The sequence below is a fragment of the Apium graveolens genome, chromosome 4 (genome assembly GCF_009905375.1).
Source record: "Apium graveolens cultivar Ventura chromosome 4, ASM990537v1, whole genome shotgun sequence".
Classification (NCBI taxonomy): domain Eukaryota; kingdom Viridiplantae; phylum Streptophyta; class Magnoliopsida; order Apiales; family Apiaceae; genus Apium; species Apium graveolens.
The window spans coordinates 163,096,328-163,102,327 of NC_133650.1; the positions used below are offsets into that span (position 1 = coordinate 163,096,328).

Here is a 6,000-nt window from a genome sequence, read left to right on the forward strand (position 1 = left end):
CAAAAAAAAATAGATCAACAAAACTAATTTTGTAAAATCTATTCTAACACGATCAACCCTCGTGTAAATTACAACCACGATTAAACCACGTGGAAACCAAAACAAAAATTAACCACGATTAAACCACGTGGGATCCAAACATATAATTAATATATACATGGCCATAATAGTCGATTAACAACCTGCATCAAAACTAATACAAGCAAAACACTATATACAAGCATATATAATTACGATATGGACATTATATCATAAAACGTAGAACCCATTACCAGACTCTGATACCAATTGTTGGGAACCATGGACTTAGGGTGTTACTACATTTTACGATAAAGATTACGAAAAGAGGATTACCTTGTTAATGGTTGATTCCACGCTCTTCTATTATATTCCCAAATTCCCTTGAGCGAAGTGTGGCCTCCGTCTTCTCAAGTTATCCTCTCTTCTTGCTCCTTAGTGGCTACAATATGTTTTCATACAATTCCAAGCAAAAAGAGAATAAGAATATATATATAGGCTACAATAGGGACCATGGATAATTAGGTTGGGCCTTCTAATTACATCTTGAGCCTAGCCCAATGTAATTAAATATTAATTCAATCCACTAAAGAATTAATATTTGCACTACATTTCCTAATACCGTAATTTAAATAATTTGGTTCCAATATTATTTGCTTATTAAATTCCCCATGTTTAAAATATCATATGTCCATTAATTAAATAAATTACTGATAATTTATTTAATTAATATTTTTTATCCTTGATCATCCACTCAACCTTTATTTAATTATGCCAGAATAAATTCCAGGGTTTCACATAATTAAATCTTTTTGAGCTTTCAAGGGGACATCATTAACCCGAATATTATCAGGACATGGATTCCTTCAATAAATAATATCCACCATGTATATAATTCCATCACCCAAAATATAATGATATAATTCAAAAGAATTATTTCATATATAAATCAAAGCATGTAAATAATATACACGTGTCAATTACTATTTCCGGATTAAGAACCTAAGCATTAATAATAACATAGAATCTTAGTTCTCCTTTTTAATCAGTATTAAGGGAACAATTCTAAATTAGATCATGTTCAATATACACAAAGTATACTAGTATTATTTATTAGTCAATATAAACTAATCTAAATAATACTACAACCATACTAGTGGATTGTCCAACACCACCTGTGTTGTGAACCTTATTATATTATATAACCATATTTAACAATCTAATATTCTGTATCCCATTTGATACTAGATTGTTCACAATATATAATATTAGACAACATGTAAACATTCAAATGATTCTCAAATAAACTGGCCAGAAATAAATGTACATACTTCAAATAAATATTTTCAGTATACACTAACAAGCAGCTGCAGCTTTCCAGTGCTCCTATCGACAGTTCTACACTGTATGGCATGGTTGAGTGGTATGGCGGGAAGCCCGATCCTAAGGGGCTTGGGTACTCTTATGCTCATCTGCCAGGTGGTGTGCCTATGGAAGCAGTTACAGCGGGAGGTTCTTAGCATGCCCGTCGAGCAGCTTGGAGAGCTCGGTATAGAGAGGAGGCTGGTCCATCGCAGCAACAGCTGCAGGAGGCAGTAGGAGCAGAGATGGGAGCTGGTTTGAGTTCGACGCAGTACAGGCGTCTTGTGAGGAGGATGGATGCGATGCACGACATCCATAATCGGTTTGCACACGATCTCACCCAGGCACTTGGGAAAGCTTTCAGAGCCACCGGAGTTGACATCCAGTGGCCAGTTTTTGGTGAGGATTCCGTGTATCCGCCTCCAGACACACCTAACACTCCACCCGTTGAGCGTGAGGATGCTGATTCTGATTAGGTATGCCTGAATTCCTTACTATTACCTTCACTGAAGACAGTGAATATTTTAAGTTCGGGGGTAGTAGTTGAAGGAATATGTTTTTGTGTGAGTCTCATATAGTTACATGTTCATGATAGTTTAGTTCATATAGTTTGCATATTTTGTCATATAGTTTTTTTTTGGTAGTTTATGTTATTTTGTTCATATAGTTTTCATGCATTTGTATTATAACATGATCCCTTAGATAATTTTTCCGATTGACTTGTGATATTGATGCTAGTGTAGTGATGTCATGTTTAGAGATGTTAAGTCATATCAAGTTGATTTGCATGCTAGAGACACTTGTATTTTACTAAGTCTTATAAGTTACTAGAGTGCTAGATCATAGTCATGGTTTGTTGGTTTGTCGAGATTTAATCATTTGTTTATATTTAGAATTTAGGATATTCTCTTAATAATAAAATACATGGATATTTAAAAATTGGAGAAAATTGGATTTCATTGCTAGTTGTATGGCTAGGTGTCAAATGGCTAGTAGCAGGCTCGTAGTTATATGAGTAGTCTAGGGTTGAACAAGATGGAGCAAAACGCACTCGTTCAGAAGTTTGTTAAAAAAAAGAGAAAAAAGAATAAGTGTCATGTATAATTGATCACGAGTGGGCTCTTTAGTACTCGAGTTATTCAGTTCTTAGGGGACTTTGTGCCCAGTGACCTAAGGCTTTACCTGAGCATTTGAGGTATGCATTTTTAGGTGATGCATCTACTCTACCTGTTATTATTGCATCTGACCTTTCAGGTAGTGATGAGGAAAAGCTTTTGAGGATTCTAAGAGAGTTCAAATCAGTAATTGGATGGACTATAGCAGATATCAAGGGAATCAGCCCTTCTTATTGCATGCATAAAATTCTGCTAGAGGAAGGTAGCAAGCCTACGTTCGAGCAGCAAAGACGCCTCAAACCAATCAACTAACAAGTTTTTGGCTCCGCTGCAGGGGATATCGGTGTTAATTTGTACTTTATGTGTTTATCATCATTGGTCGTTAAAGTTCAGTGACTCGGACATTGTTACTTACTTAATTCCTTGTCGTGTTTCAGGTACTCTAGCGAGCGTGTATGCATACGCGTTCTCGGTCTCGTAAGAGGACACTGGATCAAGCTGAGCAAAAAGTTGTAGTCGAGGAGAAAGTTGAAGAAAAAATCTTAGTTGAGATGGTAGAAGAAGCTCTTATTGCAATGGAAAAACCAAAAGCAAATCCAAAGGCTTTGATGGACTACTCTCAAGCGAAGATCGATGATATTTAGTCTAGCATTGTTCGACCAGCCATCTCGGCTAATACTTTTGAGATCAAGTCGAGCACGATTCAGATGATACAGAACTCAGTTCAATTTGGGGGTTCTCCAACAGAAGACCCCAACATGCACATCAGAAATTTCATCGAGATCTGCGACACTTTCAAGTTCAATGGAGTTTTGGAAGATGCTATTAAGTTGAGGCTTTTCCCATTCTCTCTACGGGATAAAGCTAAGTGCTGGTTACATTCTTTACCACCGGGGTCTATCACCAAATGGGAGGATCTTTCTTAGAAGTTCTTAACCAAATTCTTTCCTATGGCAAAGACTGCTGCAACCAGAAATGCACTTACTCAATTTGCTCAGCAATCTGGAGAATCTTTATGCGAGGCTTGGGATCGATATAAGGAGATGCTTACGAAGTGTCCTCGTCATGGGATTCCTGACTGGATGATCATTAAATGTTTCTATAATATTTTGGGTGCTACTTCTAGACCCATGCTTGATGCAGCATCAAGAGGAGCCTTGTGGGATAAAAGCTACGATGAAGCTTATGAATTAATTGAACTGATGGCTACTAATGAATACCAGAATCCTACTCAGCGACCATCTCAGGGTAAGGTAGCAAGAATTTTGGAGTTGGATACAGCTACTGCTATAGATGCTCAACTTAAGGCTTTGACGATGAAGGTGGATTCTCTGTCTAATTATGGAGTTAATCAGATCACTAGTGTCTGTGAGCTTTGTGCTGGTGCCCATGAGACTGATCAGTGTACCATTTTTAGTGAATCAACTCAGTCTGTGAGCAACTTTCAGAGGTCACAGTAACCTGTACCAGCCACCTAACATCCTAAAAACCGCAATCATCCTAAATTTAGCTGGAGTAACACTCAGAATGTGGTTTAGCAACCTTACCAGTAGTAGCCAACAAAGCAGTACAACCCCCTGGTTTTCAGCAACCGCAATATGCACCAAGGAAACAACTCCAGCTGCAATAGTTGAATGAAAAGTCTGAATTGGAGGAGTTGAGGCTCATGTGCAAGAGTCAAGCGGTTTTCATCAAGACCTTGGAAAATTAAATTGGGTAAATTGCCAATGCCTTGTTAAATCACCAACCTGGTACGCTTCTTAGTGACACTAAAGTACCAGGAAAGAGGGAAGCAAAAAAGCAGGTAAAGGCAATTACATTAAGGTCTGGGAAGGTTACAAATCTCAAACACTCTCATGTTTCAGATGAAGAAGCTGTAGCTAAGGAAGAAGTGCAAAAGGAAGCTGAAGTGGAACCAAGGAAGACTACTTTTGAACACACTCCTCCTGAGGGTAATACAAGGGAGAAACAGATCTATCCTCCACCTCCCTTCCCTAAGAGGCTGCAGAAGAAAAGGCTGGATAAGTAGTTTGAGAAGTTTCTGGAGGTGTTCAAGAAACTTCACATCAACATACCTTTCACTGAAGCTCTTGAGCAGATGCCTAGTTATGCGAAGTTTATGAAAGGTATTCTCTCGAAAGGTGAAGCTCGATGATTTAGAGACAGTTGCTCTCATGGAGGAATGTAGTACTGTGCTGCAACAAAAGTTGCCTCTGAAGCTTAAAGATCCTGGAAGCTTCACTATTCCTTGCACCATTGAAAAAGTGTCATTTGACAAATGCTTATGTGACTTCGGAGCTAGCATCAATCTGATGCCTTTGTCAATCTTAAAGAAGATGGACTTACTGGATCCAAAGTCTACTTATATGACTTTGCAGTTGGTCGATCCTTCTATTACTTATCCACGAGGCATTGTTGAGGATGTTTTGATCAAGGTGGATAAACTCATCTTTCCTGCTGATTTTGTAATTCTTAATTTTGAGGAGGATAAGAAGATTCCCATAATCTTGGGAAGACCTTTCTTGACGACTGGCCGAACCTTGATTGATGTGCAGAAGGGTGAGCTTACCATGAGAGTATTGGATCAGGATGTAACTTTTAATGTGTTCAATGCTATGAAGTTCCCTACGGAAAATGAGGAGTGCTTAAAGGTGGAGTTGGTCGATTCTGTGGTTACTTCAGAACTTCATCAATTGCTAAGGTCTGATGCCTTAGAAAAAGCCTTGTTGGGGAATTATGATAGCAAAGATGATGAAGGTGATGAGCAGTTGCAATATTTCAATGCTTCTCCTTGGAAGCGTAAGATGGATATGCCTTTTGAATCTCTTGGAATGGAGGAGCTGAACAAATCTCCAAAGCGCCTCAAGCCATCTGTTGAGGAAGCTCCTACACTTGAGCTTAAACCATTACCTGAACACTTAAGGTATGTTTTTTAGGTGATGCATTTACTTTGCCTATTATTATTGCATCTGACCTTTCAGGTAGTGATGAGGAAAAACTCTTAAGAATTCTGAGAGAGTTCAAATCGGCAATTGGATGGACGATGGCAGATATTAAGGGAATCAGCCCTTCTTATTGTATGCATAAAATTCTTCTAGAGGAAGGTAGCAAGCCTACTATTGAGCAACAATGAAGGCTCAATCCTATCATGAAGGAAGTTGTGAAGAAGGAAATTCTTAAGTGGCTGGATGCAGGGATCATCTATCCCATTTCTGACAGTTCTTGGGTGAGTCCAGTTCAGTGTGTACCAAAGAAATGAGGTATCACAGTTGTTTCTAATGAGAAGAATGAGCTCATTCCTTCTCGTACAGTCACGGGGTGGAGAGTTTACATGAATTATAGAAATCTGAACAAGGCCACGAGAAAAGATCACTTCCCTCTGTCGTTTATTGATCAGATGCTTGACAGATTGGTTGGGCATGAGTACTACTATCTTCTGGATGGCTATTCGGGCTATAATCAAATTTGCATTGCTCCGAAAGATCAGGAGAAGACTACTTTCACT

General features: G+C 38.5%; 1 non-coding gene across 1 annotated transcript; it reads right to left on the reverse strand.

Annotated features, from left to right (window-relative positions):
- Nucleotides 1-3,462: 3,462 nt before the first annotated feature.
- On the reverse strand, nt 3,463-3,567 carry LOC141721921 (small nucleolar RNA R71). Its single transcript, XR_012574962.1, has one exon. It is a non-coding gene; the product is annotated as a small nucleolar RNA R71 (small nucleolar RNA).
- Between the last annotated feature and the right edge of the window lie 2,433 nt (nt 3,568-6,000).